We start from the raw sequence: 15000 nt of genomic DNA, 5'->3' as shown, positions 1-15000 counted from the left end.
TAGAGTTAATGTAAGGGGATCGCTGGTCTGCCCGGACTCGGTAGGCCCAAGGGCCCGTTTCCGCGCTGTATCTCTAAAGTAAACTAAACACGTTGAGGAGAGTCAAGAGAGAGCGTTTTATTGTAACATGTCCCAGATAGAACAATGAAATTCTTACTTGCAGCCGCACAACAGAATATGTAAACATAGTACACAGTAAACAATATAAAAAAGGAGGGAGAACTCTTAAGGAGCTCTTAAGGATAGCGGAGTCAGGGGGTATGGGGAGGAAGGCAGGAACGGGGTACTGATTGAGAATGATCAGCCATGATCACATTGAATGGCGGTGCTGGCTCGAAGGGCCGAATGGCCTCCTCCTGCACCTATTGTCTATTGTCTATTGAAAGAGAAAAAGAAAAAGAAATCAGTGTGTGTATATATATATACACATACTCACAAATACACATATATATAGATCATATATACACCGATCAGCCAAAACATTATGACCTGATGAGCCAAAACATTATGACCACCTGCCTAATATGCTGTTGGTCCTCCGTGTGCAGCCCCATACGCAGCAGGGTGCGATGCACTGTGTATTGTGACACATTCCTCCCGTGACCACCATTAAGATTTTCTGTGACTTGTGCCACAGTAGACCTTCTGTCAGTTTGGACCAGACTGGATGGCCTTCGTTGCCCTCGCGCATCGATGAGCCTTGGGCACCCAACACCCTGTCGCCGGTTTGTGGTTTGTCCCTCCTCGGACCACTGTCGATAGATACTCACCACTGTTGACCGGGAGCACCCCACAAGCCTTGCCGTTTCAGAGATGCTCTGACCCAGTCGTCTGACCATAACAATTTTGTCCTTGTCAAGGTCGCTCAGGTCTTTACTCCTGCCCATTTTTCGCCTTGCTTCCTAATATATCCCACCCCTTGACAGGTGCCATTGTAACAAGATAATCAATGTTATTCACTTTGCCTGTCAGTGGTCATAATGTTTTGGCTGATCGGTGTATATATATATAGGGTGGATAAGGGGGGTTGAGGGGGAAGTGGGGAGGGGGGGAGGGGAGAAGGGGAGGGGAGGGAGGGGGGAGGGGGGAGGCAAGGGTGCTGCACCAATGCAGGAGAGGTTTGGGCCCAACGGGTCCACTTGGTCTAGTATATATATATATATATAAAACAAATAATAATAGTGCAATAATAACAATAATAGTCTATGTAGTTCAGAGCTTATTTGAGGTTGTAGTGTTTAATAGCTGAATGCCTGTACGGAAGAAGCTGTTCCTGAACATGGACGTTGTAGTTTTCAGGCTCCTGTACCTTCTTCCAGATGTCAGGGGTGAAATGAGTGCGTGGCCAGGGTGGTGTGGGTCTCTGATGATGCTGGCTGCCTTTGTGAGGCAGCGATTCCTGTAAATCCCTTCGATGGTGTGAACCAGCACCTACAGTTCCTTGTTTTTGCTTATAAACTAGAGCCATTGTTTTTGTCGAATTGGCTTCAGATATCAATGAAGGAAAACACTCCTTGGAATTTATCCCGGCGTCCCGTGAATAAACTTGAGTTTTTCATACAGAATTATTAAAGCATAATTGTTACACGAATAATAGCAAATTGAGCAGGTTGAACAAGACAAAAGGAGACGCCATGATGCTGGATACACTGATGAATGTTCTTCAGATGTTGGATAATTGATTGGCTTTCATAAATGGATATACTTGAGCAAAGCAATTATAGAAATATAGAGTATTTCATTTTGCTAATGAGTTTAATATTGTCAGTCCAAGTTAATGGAGCTTGCGTGAATCTCTTTCAATTGCACGAGTACAATTTCCAATCCTTTTGTTTCAAGGAACGTGCCATGTGTAACTAAATTTTATGTGATGCATTTATTATCATAAAGAAGCCAGCGGACCTAAATTTATTAGTGTTAATTGCTCGCATTACATCACCAGCAACAGAAATGAACTCTTCCGTGGAATTCTGAGGCAGGACTACACGTTTATTAATTTTCAACTGAATGTGGGATCTTTCATTTGCCATGGAGATAGAGGGGAGTTGCTTCTTTTAGAGGGTTGTGAATCTTTGGAATTGTGTGCTAATAAAAACAGTATCAGTGAATACACTCAAAGTTTGGATCGTTAGATATCTTTGGGCCCCAGGGAGCTAAAACAATCAGATTATAGGACATAGGAGAAGAATTAGGCCATTTGGTCCATCGAGTTTGCTCTGCCATTCAATGATGGCTGATCGATTTTTCCTTCTCAACCCCATTCTCCTGCCTTCTCCCCGTAACCTTTGATAGCCTTGCTAATCAAGAACCTATCAATCTCCGCTTTAAAAATACCCAAGGACTAGACCTCCACAGCCGTCTGTGGCAATGAATTCGCCACCCTCTGGCTGAAGAAATTCCTCCTCATCCCCATTCTAAACTTACGTCCTTTACGTCTGAGGCTGTGGCCTCTGGTTCTAGACTCCCCCACTACTGGAATCATCCTCTCCACATCCAATCTATCTAGGCCATTCATTGTTCGGTGGGTTTCATTGTGATCCCCCCCTCATCTTTCTAATCTCTAGTGAGTACAGGCACAAAGCTTCAGGTTTTGGGTACCGGAACAAAAGAGGATTTGAAACAAAGAGGCCCAACGCAAATTGGAGGAACAGCACCTTATATTTCCCTTGGGCAGCTTACAACCCAACGGTATGAATATTGACTTCTCTAACTTCAAGTAACCCTTGCTTTCCCTCTCTCTACATCCATCCCCATCCCAGTTCTCTGACTAGTTTGACTGTCCTGCTGATTAAATTTTACTTTGTATGCCTTTTTGTCAGCTTTCCCTAGCTAACAATGATCCATTCGGCATTTTCCTTGAGCTTGGACCCCTTTGATCTCTCGTTTTCACACCTTACCCTTCCATGTCTCTCATTTCCCTCTCCGCTGAGTGTGAAGAAGGGTCTCGACCCGAAACGTCACCCATTCCTTCTATCGAGAGATGCTGCCTGAGGTACCCCAGCATTTTGTGTCTACCTTCACGTATTGAATGTCAGAGTGGGACCGAGGGAACATACGGTCAACTGCTTATGCTATCATCTCCTCTGGCAGATTAACTTTGCTTGAGTTAACACTCAAGTAGACATTATAACACCAGTGCTGGCTTGTCGAAGTGATGGAAGATCACACTTATACGTGAGACATGGGAGTCTGCAGCCAGGCTACCAATAGGATATGTAAATTGTGCTCTGACTTGTACTCTCTAGGACGAGTTCCTATCATGTAACCAGCAACTTAAATATAATTTGAATCATTCGGTGGATTTTTTTTATAATGGGTACTCTTCCCCCTCAAAATATGATTAGACACTCAGTATGCTGAGAATAAATGTGACTGGAATAATGGATCCTCATCTTAAAAGCAAAATACTTTTTTTTTTAAATTGAGAATAAAATGTATTCGTGGAATAAGCTACAGTGGATTAAATTTCACCTGACGCATTTCCCATGTTCTTGCATTTTAGTTATGTTTTACAAACGAAAGGCATTGTTCATCTGCTCTAGTTTAGGGAAATCTGTACAAAAAAATGATTTCGCTGCAAAATGTAATTTTCAGGATTCAAAGTGAAATGCGTTTCCAGTTAATTTTCAAAACGCGACTTGCTTTTCAGATATCTCTCATCTTTTGTGTTGGCTCATGTTTGCATCTCGTCACCCCTGCCTCGTTTCATACAGGCGTGAGTGCTATAAATAGAAAGCCATACATCTGTTTTTTTTTTTATTCCTGATGCCTGAACAGAAGGTGCAACATTAATAAGATCATAATGAGACGGTGCGTTTCACATTACCACAGTACTGCTGACGGTGGAGAAAGAGAGAACGCTGAACAACTGGGGAATAGATTTCTTTCCTGGAGACCCCGACAGACTGGAGACACTGGAATCAGGAGCAAAAATTAAACTGCTGGAAGAACTCGTGTAGGAAGGAACTGCGGATGCTGGTTTAAGCCGATGATAGACACCAAATGCTGGAGCAACTCCCAGACACACAATTCCTCCCAGACTCACGTTTTGGAGTCTGAAGAAGGGTGTCGACCCGAAACGTCACCAATTCCTTCTCTCCAGAGATGCTGTGGGAATTCCAGTGGGAATCAGCCATGATCACAATGAATGGCGGTGCTGGCTCGAAGGGCCAAATGGCCTCCTCCTGCACCTATTTTCTATGCTTCTATGTTTCTAACTCGGCGGTTCAAACAGCAAGGTGTGGGCAAAGAGGTGGTCAATATTTCAGGTCAAAACCTGAGCTTAGTACCGAACTGTATCATTGATTTTTTTTTCTCTCCGCAGAAGCTGAGTATTTCTGACATTTTCTGCTTCTCCCGCAGATTTCACTTAGATTTTACTTAGAGAGTATTTTACTTGCAGATAACTGCTGAACTCATTACTGCTTCTCTTCCAGTTTTGCTCACCCTGGGACAAACTCCGTCCCTCTGTCCAATAGCTCAGCAGTGGCGCAGCGGTAGAGTTGCTGCCTTACAGCGCCAGAGACCTGGGTTCCATCCTGACTGCGGGCGCTGTCTGTATGGAGTTTATACGTTCTCCCCGTGACTGCGTGGGTTTTCCCCGGGTGCTCCAGCTTCCTCTCACACTCCAAAGACATACAGATTTGTAAGTTAATTTGGCTTTGGTAAATAAAAAATTAAATTATCCTTTGGGTGTAAGATAGTGCTCGTGCACGGGAATCGCTGATCGGCATGGACTCGGTGGGCCGAAGGGCCTGATTCCAGGCTCCAAACACGAATTACGTTTCCTTCTCCCAGGTCAGACATTGAAGAGTCAATGTTTCAGGACAAAACCCTGCATTGGAACTGAGAGTGAGCAGGAAGGGTTTTTGTATGAGGAATATTTATTGCTTCTAGCTCTAGTCAGTTCTGTTCCGTTTAGTTTATTGTCACGTGTACCGAGGTAGAGTGAAAAGCTTTTGTTGCATGCTCACCAGTCAGCGGAAAGACAATGCATGATTACAATCGAGCCACTTACAGTGTATACTTACAGTGATAAGGGAATAACGTTTAGTGCAAGGAAAAGCCAGTAAAGTCTGATCAAGATAGTCACCTTCCACCATCATTGCTTGTCCCTCTCAGTCCAACCAATTCATAATTCTTAGACAATAGACAATAGACAATAGGTGCAGGAGGAGGCCATTCGGCCCTTTGAGCCAGCACCGCCATTCAATGTGATCATGGCTGATCATTCTAGATCAGTACCCCGTTCCTGCCTTCTCCCCATACCCCCTGACTCCGCTATCCTTAAGAGCTCTATCTAGCTCTCTCTTGCATGCATTCAGAGAATTGGACTCCACTGCCTTCTGAGGCAGAGAATTCCACAGATTCACAACTCTCTGACTGAAAAAGTTTTTCCTCATCTCAGTTCTAAATGGCCTACCCCTTATTCTTAAACTGTGGCCCCTTGTTCTGGACTCCCCCAACATTGGGAACATGTTTCCTGCCTCTAACATGTCCAACCCCTTAATAATCTTATACGTTTCGATAAGATCTCCTCTCATCCTTCTAAATTCCAGTGTATACAAGCCTAACATTAACAGATTCACTAACAGATACCATTTAGTTTAGTTTAGAGATACAGCGCGGAAACAGGCCCTTCGGTCCACTGTGTCCATGCTGACCAGCGATCCCAACACACTAGGGACAATTTACACTTATACCAAGCCAACGTATCTACAAACCTGTACGTCTTTGGAGTGTGGGAAGAAACAGAAGATCTTAGAGAAAACCCACATGGTCACGGGAGAACGTACAAACTCGGTACAGACAGCACCCGTAGTCAGGATCAAACCCGAGTCTCTGGCACTGCAAGCCCTGGAAGGCAGTAACTCTACCGCTGCGCCACCGTGCTGCCCATTAACCTGTTTAAATATGAAGTATTTGTGCAATTACCTAGCTGGCAGGTCTGGACCGTTAATTTTGTTCATGGGCTTTTTGGTTTCTTTTTGGGCAGGTACATGGATAAGAATAGTTTAGAATGATATGGGCCAGGTAAAGGCAAATGGTACTGGCTTGGACGGGGCACCTTGGTCGGCATGGACAAGTTGGGCCGAAGGGCCTGCTTCCGTGCAGCATGACTCCACGACTCTATGGATTTCAGAATGAAGAAAAAAATCTGTTTTTAAAGTCTTTGTCATTTTAGTGTAACGTTGCATTAAAATTGAATTTACAATGAGTGTTTCTGACATTCAAATCATTGCTGACAGGTTTTGTACACATTGTTCCAATAAGATACCTTCGTAATAAGCCACTGTCAGTCGCCTTACCTGAAATTTGTCTCTTTTCATTTTCGTAAGAGTACATCATCTCACAGTCACTGGGGTGATGTGATTTCACTTGTCATCTACTGAGATATCGAAGGTAGACACAAAATGCTGGAGTAACTCAGCGGGACAGGCAGCGTCACTGGAGAGAAGGAATGGGTGGCGTTTCGGGTCGAGAAACCTTCTTCAGGCCGAAGAAGGGTCTCGACCCGAAACGTCACCCATTCCTCTCCAGAAATGCTGCCTGTCCCGCTGAGTTACCCCAACATTTTTTATGTCTACCTTTCCATTTAAACCAGCATCTGCAGTTCTTTCCTACACGTGATATCTAAGGTCCTGTCTTCCACTGCTGTGGGAAGTAATTATAAAAGTGCGAACCCGGGTCTCTGGTGCTGTAAGGCAGCAACTCTACTGCTGCGCCACCGTGCCACAGCTTTGACCAATGCTTTTCCAGTGCAGAGACAAGAATTTACAAAGTCCTGGCAGAAAAGGAGAGTATAAACCTTTCAAAACCTCTGTGCATCTCCGCGGCCTGGATAGAGTGGATGTGGAGAGGATGTATCTACTAGTGAGAGAGTCTAGAACCAGAGGTCATATCCTGAGAATTAAAGGACGTTCCATTAGGAAGAAGCTGAGGAGGAATTTCTTTAGTCGGAGGGTTGTGAATCTGTGGAAGCCTTTGCCACAGATGGCTGTGGAGGCCAAGTCAATGGATATTTTTAAGGCAGAGATAGCTAGATTTTTATTAGTATGGGTATCAAGGGTTATGGGGGAGAAGGCAGGAGAATGGGGATGAGAGGGAAAGATAGTTCAGCCATGATTGAATTGCAGAAGAGACTTCATGGGCCGAATGTCCTAATTCTGCTCGTTTCACTTATGAACGTATGAGCTAGGCCACCGTGCCGAAGTTAGAAGTGGTAAATCACGGACCATGCCATTGCATGCGTCGTGTGCTGTCCAGTGATGCCGTTTTTCTGTGATCTGAAGGAATGAAATTGGTTTTAAAATTTCCAGATCTCTCCGTTCTCCGAGCTCAGGTGAGCCATCGGTGCCAGCTCATGACGATTCTTCCCAGCTCGCCTCGAGGGTGCTAACACATTTTGTTCTATACCCTGTTGATGCAGTCAAGTAGCAACAGATGCCAGTACCAAGAGACGGTGAAGGAAGTCAACAGACTCACGCAGAACAGCAGGAAAGTGTAAATGATATTACAATAGCATGTAGGGCTGGTTTACACTACAGATGGTGTGCAGCGTGACCCAAGAACACTAGAAATCTGTGACATTCTGTTCTCCAGCATCACTTGCAACTAATTTAGGACAGTAAAGCACATGAGGGAATTTGTACTCGTTCTGCAAGCTGGAGTGAAATGAGTTAAAGAAAAAAAATTAACCTGCAAAGAAAGGGAGAAATCCCAAAATAGCTTACACAAAATAGAGTCATAGAGTCTTACGGCGTGGAAACAGGCCCTTCGGCCCAACTTGACCACACCGGCCAACATGTCCCATCTACACTGCCTGCGTTTGGCCCATATCCTTCCAAACCTATCCTATCCATATACCTGTCTAAGTCTTTTTTAAACGTTGCGATGGTACCTGCCTCAACTACCTCCTTCAGCAATTGATATCTTTTATTCATTGTCCATTATCTCTCGACATCGGGCAGCCCTGCACTTATTTTCTATGTTTCTATGTTTCTATTCTTAACCAAGCCACTGAATCAATGGGAAAGTCCTGGCAGCCACCGTGTGATGATGCCATCACTGTGCATGAGGTGCGCTCCATAATGTAGTCAATAGTTGATCGAGTGATAAAGATTGTGTGTGCATGCCTTCATCAGTCAGGGCACTGTGTATAAGAGACAGAAAGTCATCTTCCAGCTTTCTAAAGCCTTGGTTCAGCTCCATTTGGTTCCATTATTGAACACTGAATTCTCCAATTTTAGGTAAAGTTTAACAATCCCCCCCTGCCCTTTGTCCCCCATTTCTCCCCACCCCCCCCCCTCCCCCTATCCTCCCCTATGCCCCACAGGACTCCCTCCCTCCCACCTTGTTCTCCCTTTTCCCTCTTCCTGTTAATATTGGCTAAATTAAAGACATTATAAAATGGACAATCCCTGCATTTGTCAGTATTGCTTTTTTTTTAAACTAGTTTACACTTTATTTTGTAACTAATATACATCATGGCACAGCACTACAACAGTCCAATGTTCTGGATCTTTCATGACAGGCATCCAAAACATCGACATAAATTGTTGATCTTAGAGGAACAATTAGAAGCAGAAATGTCCAGAGTCCATTTGCCAAGGAAGATTCAACATAGTCTGATCAGCACAGCATCATCAGCAGCAGTTCGCCTGGATCTCTGCCTCATCTATCGTCCTTTACGCTTCAATCTGCGCTTATGCTTCTTCCGCCACTTGGCTTGCATCTTGTCAGGGACCGCAGACGGCTTGCTTAGCCCTTGTCAGCAGAACTTTACAGGCTTCGATTGGTGTCAGCTAGTCTAGGCTCAGCCTGATATGCAGAATGGTAAATGGTCCAGGTGTTCTCCATGTTTCCCTTAAATTGATAACTTATATAATGATATTGCAAACTGACGCTAAATGCACCATTCCTATTAGGTAGCTGTAAATGTATTGTGAAACAATAGAAATATAATGTTTGAAGACGGTCATCCTGTTAATTGATGATTGGTGGAATTGTTGAGCCTTGGGGAAGTTGTGGGTTTCCAGGGCACATGTTTCAATGTTTGTCCTTGTTAGCTTCCTTCGAGAGCTTTCCGTGCAATACAATGCATTGAGCTGTTGTATTATTGGGTTAGGGAGATATCTATTATGTATGGGAATAATCGATATCTGTTATTGGGTAAGTGTAAGACAACCCCCTGTGTGGTTCGGCCCTCAGGTTCGTGGGGCATATAAAAGACAGCGATCACAAGGTTCGTGGTCGATCCTCAGGAGAACTGCTGGAGTGTCTCTGTCTACGCGAGGCCTAGAGGGCTTGACTAGACAGAAGCAGGGATCGAACCCGCGGTGGGGATAGTAGATACTGTGTATGATCTGTGACGCGCTTATAAATTCGCTAGAATAAACTTTAATCTTTGCAAGTGCTTGACTCAGTGTTTTTTACTGAAACTAGACTGGGGGGAAGCTCAGAAACGAGCAATTCTCATTCTCACATTCCTTCCTCTGGCTTCACAATTTGCAACTTTTCAATCCTGTCTCACACCTTCCGTTTTTATCTCTGGCCTTCGGTCCCACCATCTGCCTATCAAAACCCCCCTCGTCTGTGTCCAATTATTACCAGCCACACTTTGTCCTGCCTCTCATCTCTTCCAAATTTCTCCCCCCCCCCCCCGAAGAAGGGCCCCGACCCAATCAGTCTACCCCATGACAAAAGGGGGAGGAGTTGAACAGTTTGATAGCCACGGGGAAGGAGGATCTCCTGTGGCGTTCTGTGCTGCATCTTGGTGGAACCAGTCTGTTGCTGAAGGTGCTCCTCAGGTTGACCAGTGTGTCATGGAGAGGGTGAGCTGTATCGTCCAGGATGCTCCGCAGTTTGAGGAGCATCCTCCCCTCCAAGACCACCTCCCGTGAATCCAACTCCGCCCCCAGGACGGAGCCAGCCTTCTTCTTGATGAACTTGTTAATCCTATTGACGTCCGCAGCCATCGACCTGGTGCCCCAGCACACGACAGCGAAGAAGATGACACCGGCTACCACCGATTGGTAGAATATCTTACTGCAGGTGTTGATGGAGCAGAGCCTTCTCAAAAAGTACAGCCGGCTCTGTCCCTTCTTGTACAAGGCCTCAGCGTTCCTGGACCAGTCCAGTTTACCTGTCCACTTTATTGAGCCATGAAGGTGACAGAAAGTGCCCGGAAAAGCAATGCTTCCACATCACGATATTAGCTGTTTACTATGAATATTTAATGATGTATGCAACGAGGTTTTTGCATGTGTTGACACCAGTGATACTAATTCAGGAACAGCATGTTATTGATGTAAATAAATTGCCACATTAGGGGAACAATAATTGTAATGTCACTGCCGCGAGATTATCGAAAAATAATTTGCAGTTGATTACCAGGAGATGTTGACAGGTTTGTATTCTCAGCCTGTGTTGTTATCTAAGCCTTGTCATTTGGCCCATGTTGCAGCAAATTGAGTTTAATATTCTGAGGGTTTCCACGTGTGTCTTGTGGCCCTTGGAAAGCCAATCAGCATTACGCATTTTAAAATCTGAGCGATTGTTTGCAACGAATAAATTGCCTTCAGTTGTCGTCCTCGGAAGAATTTACTTCCGTGAAATTCAGGCAAATTTCGCTAGGGAAGCCAGACGATATGTGACACAAGAAAGCTGGAGTAACACAGCGGGTCAGGCAGCATCTCTGGACGATGACGATTCGGGTCGAGATCCTTCTTCAGACTGAGAGTTAGGGGAAAGGGAAACGAGAGAGATGGACGGTGACATAGAGGTGGAGAACAAATGAATGATAGATATGCAAAAAAAGTAACGATGATAAAGGAAACAGGCCATTGTTAGCTGTGGGCTAGGTGAAAACGAGACACAGGCAATGAGACTCAACAAGTCGACTTTGAACCTAGTACAACGACTTTGGTGGGGTAGGGACAGAGAGAGAGGGGATGCAAGGGTTACTTGAAGTTAGAGAAATCAATATCCATACCTCTGGGTTGTAAGCTGCCCAAGCGAAATATGAGGTGCTGTTCCTCCAATTTGCATTTGGCCTCACTCTGACAATGCAGGATATGTATTTGAGTTGCAAGCCCAATAACACAACTCCAGGCTATGGGGAGAAGCAACTGTGAGCAAGCTGTGTGTGAATATCATCACGGGATTTTTCTTGAGGAAACATTTTAATTTTACTTAATTTGCAGAGGAGAGACAGAAATAGATCTTATTGAGACGTATAAAATTATAAAAGGACTGGACAGGCTCAATGCAGGAAAAATGTTCCCAATGTTGGGGGAGTCCAGAGCCAGGGGCCACAGTCTAAGAATAAAGGGGAGGCCATTTAAAACTGAGGTGAGAAGAAACGTTTTCACCCAGAGAGTTGTGAATTTGTGCAATTCTCTGCCACAGAAGGCAGTGGAGGCCAATTCAGTGGATCAATTTTAAAGAGAGTTAGATAGAGCTCGAGGGGCTAGTGAAATCAAGGGATATGGGGGAGAAGGCAGGCACAGGTTACTGATTGTGGATGATCAGCCATGATCACAATGAATGGTGGTGCCATTCCACCAAATGGCCTCCTCCTGCACCTATTTTCTGTGTTTCTATAAGACTTTAAATACTATTGATAAAATTGATGAGATAATTTATGTTGAATTTAGTGGAGGACCTGTTTCTCTTAGATATTGACTTCATAACATCTTCTCCACAGACGTACAGGTATGTAGGTTAATTGACTGGGTAAATGTAAAAATTGTCCCTAGTGTGTGTAGGATAGTGTTAGTGTGCGGGGATCACTGGGCGGCACGGACTCGGTGGGCCGAAGGGCCTGTTTCCGCGCTGTATCTCTAAATCTAAATCTAAAAAAATTATTTCTTAGAACATAGAATCTAGAACAGTATGACACGGGAAAAAATGCTTCAGCCCATAATGACTGTGCATAATGTACATTATTTTGGATTTTCGATGAGGGAGGGAACGCCACTCATCCTTTCTCTCCAGAGATGCTGCCTGACCCGCAGAGTTACTCCAGCACGTTGTGTAGAGTGGAAATGTCCAACACTAGAGGGCATAGCTCTAAGGTAAGAGGGGGAAATTTAATCGAGTTGCGCAGGGTAAGTTTTTTTAAACAGTGGGTGGTGAGGGCCTGGATCGCATTGCCAGGGGGTGGTGATGGTGGTGGAGGCAGAAACAACAGCAGCGTTTAAGAGGCTTTTGGATAAACAGCAAGGAATAGAGGGACATGTAGTATAAGAAAATAACTGCAGATGCTGGTACAAATCGATTTATTCATAAAATGCTGGAGTAACTCAGCAGGTCAGGCAGCATCTCGGGAGAGAAGGAATGGGAAACGTCACCCATTCCTTCTCTCCCGAGATGCTGCCTGACCTGCTGAGTTACTCCAGCATTTTGTGAATAAATAGAGGGACATGGATCGTTTTCAGACAGATGAGATTATTTTAACTTGGCATCATGTTCGGCACAAACATTGTGGGCCGAAGGGCCCGTTCCAATGCTGTACTGTTCTATGTTTTTGTATGTGCTATGAATTCTGTCCCTCTACAGATGTTGGTTGACCTGCCGACTGTTACTGAATGAGAGAATGCCTTTATCTGTCGTTGAAAGCACTGCATACAACGAAATTATTATTGCCACTACATTGGTGCATAATATACTAACATAAAAGCACAGGACACAATTTAAAAACAATATTATTTAACCAGGGCTCAAGATAAATAAATAATCAATATTACAATATATCAATCAACAATGGCGATAGTAAGGTTAAATGTGAGATAGGTAGCTGCATGGAAGAGTGCAGCATGAGTAATACTCAGCAGCTTTTCATATTGAGTGTGCAGATTGCTTAGGGGGTGAAACTGTCTCTTAGTCTGGAGGTGCGTGTTTTGGCTGACCTGTAACGCCTGCCAGAGGGCAACAGTTCAAACAGGTGGTGACCGGGGTGGGCGGAGTCTTTAATGATGTTAGTGGCTCTGCTGAGGTGGCATGAGATGGCAATATCCTCCATCGAGGATATTGGCATTAACTATTTGAGATTCATATCCCCGGTATCTTCAGTGATTTCCTTTCTTATCTGCAGGCAAGGATTTGTGAGAAACTCCGCAGGTAAAAGGATTCGAATAATGTACGTTGGATCTGAAAACCGCATCTCGAACGAGCCAATGTTTAAAAGGCTGTACATTTTAAACTGATTCGTTTCATCAATTTAATGAAGAAAGTGTAGGGAGCATATAGATGGAAAAAATGCATATTCTATAGTGACTTGCTGTTCAAAGCAACCAATTCATTTTTCTTCCCAAACAGCCGCAAGATGTGTCATGCAGTATCGGGTGAAACGCTGAGTCAGTTGGCATGCAGTTCTCTTGATATTGGTTAAAGGACGGATAATCTAACAAAGAAGGAACCTCACAATTCGATCCTATTTTCTATCCGTTATCAATTTCTCGCATCGTTGCAGAGAACAATGGCAATCCTTCATTGTGTTGGGGCAGAGAGAACCGATTGGGCTGACGTAAATATTATCTTGAACAAAAAGGTCGCTGAGTCGGCAAAGCTGAGATATAATAAATTATTCTCACTCGGTTAAAAAGAAAAAATCTTTTTCTGAGATGCCTATTTCGTTTCCACTTTCTCGCCGGCAACGCTTGACTTATTCCTGAAATGACTCCCAAGGTGTACCGTCTCACAGTTAATAATTTAATCTACACTCTTAGTCATTTCCATGGACATTCATCTTCTTTGTGACAGAGGTAGCTAAACAGATAATTTCCAATTGGAATGACTGCACGTTTGATCTATGAGCTGAGGGAGTCAGTGAAGATCATGTATCTACAAAATGACAACTTGACACACAAGGAGAGCAATATTTGGCAAATGAAAAACTCTCTCTCTCTCTCTCTCTCTTGCATTCAATTTTTTTCAGTGCTAATGATCAGCAGCTACACATCACACTTCCACCAGGAGAATTCAGTTTTAATGCTATTCATTCTAGTTTTCTACTGGGGTGATTAATTCATATTTCAAGCGAAATGCTTTGTTAAAAAGAAAATTGATTGGGCACCAAGTAAGACCAGTATAGGGGCTATGCCTCAGGGAAGTTTTTTTTAATGGAAAGTTTCAAATGAGAAATTCCAGATTGTACAAACTCTTTAAAATCTTTTTTTTTTCTCTCTCTCAACAAAATCGCATGTGTATAAAAGAATGCAAGGCTGACATAGGTCCACATTAATAATTGAAAGATGATGGGTGTAGGAAAGGTCATTAATCATTCTTTGCAGCGTGTTAAGATAGCAGGCACTGAAAACAATAACCCACACTGTCTCCCTTCTAAAATGAGTGCTTTAATACTCCAGGCTTAACAATAATATCTTGTTGTTAGTGATCTAAATTAAAATATACTTAGAGTGATTTAAACCGTTGAAGTCATGGTTACAAAACGTTTCAATACTTTTAAATTTATGGCTGAACTCTGCAGTGCTTATTATTATGATTTTGCCTGACAGGTTTTATGAACACTCTCTGGATGTTCTCCAGAAGTAATGGAATAATAACAGTCGCTGGAGATGAAAATAATTATTTTTAATTAATTTCTGCTGACTGGTTGGTGTCCAAATCAGTGCGCAATTAGAAAGAAAAAACGCACTGCTCCTAATTCACATAATCAATTACTTTGAATTGCTCTAATTGTTGTCTGGGTAACTCTGTCGCTTGCTTCCAAGTTTCATAAGCCGCAGAGAGGCAACATGTACAGTTTATATTCCTGGCGTGATCTCATCTAAGGAAAGCTGAGCCGGTGATCGCCAAGTTTCAACCCTCTTGTTTCAATTGCCTCCTCATAATCAATATTATGATATATAGCATGTTTCTCCCCGATTCTGCTGTATTATAATATCCTCGACCTGATAAGAAACCTTTTTGTAGCCCAAATCTTCCGCTTAAAAGCCAGCAGGTCCCAAGCTGAATGGCTGTGACAGGGCACCTGCG

Source organism: Rhinoraja longicauda, chromosome 7, assembly GCF_053455715.1.
Source record: "Rhinoraja longicauda isolate Sanriku21f chromosome 7, sRhiLon1.1, whole genome shotgun sequence".
Lineage (NCBI taxonomy): Eukaryota > Metazoa > Chordata > Chondrichthyes > Rajiformes > Arhynchobatidae > Rhinoraja > Rhinoraja longicauda.
The sequence above is the reverse complement of the archived record's forward strand: the minus strand, read 5'-3'. Positions refer to the sequence as shown.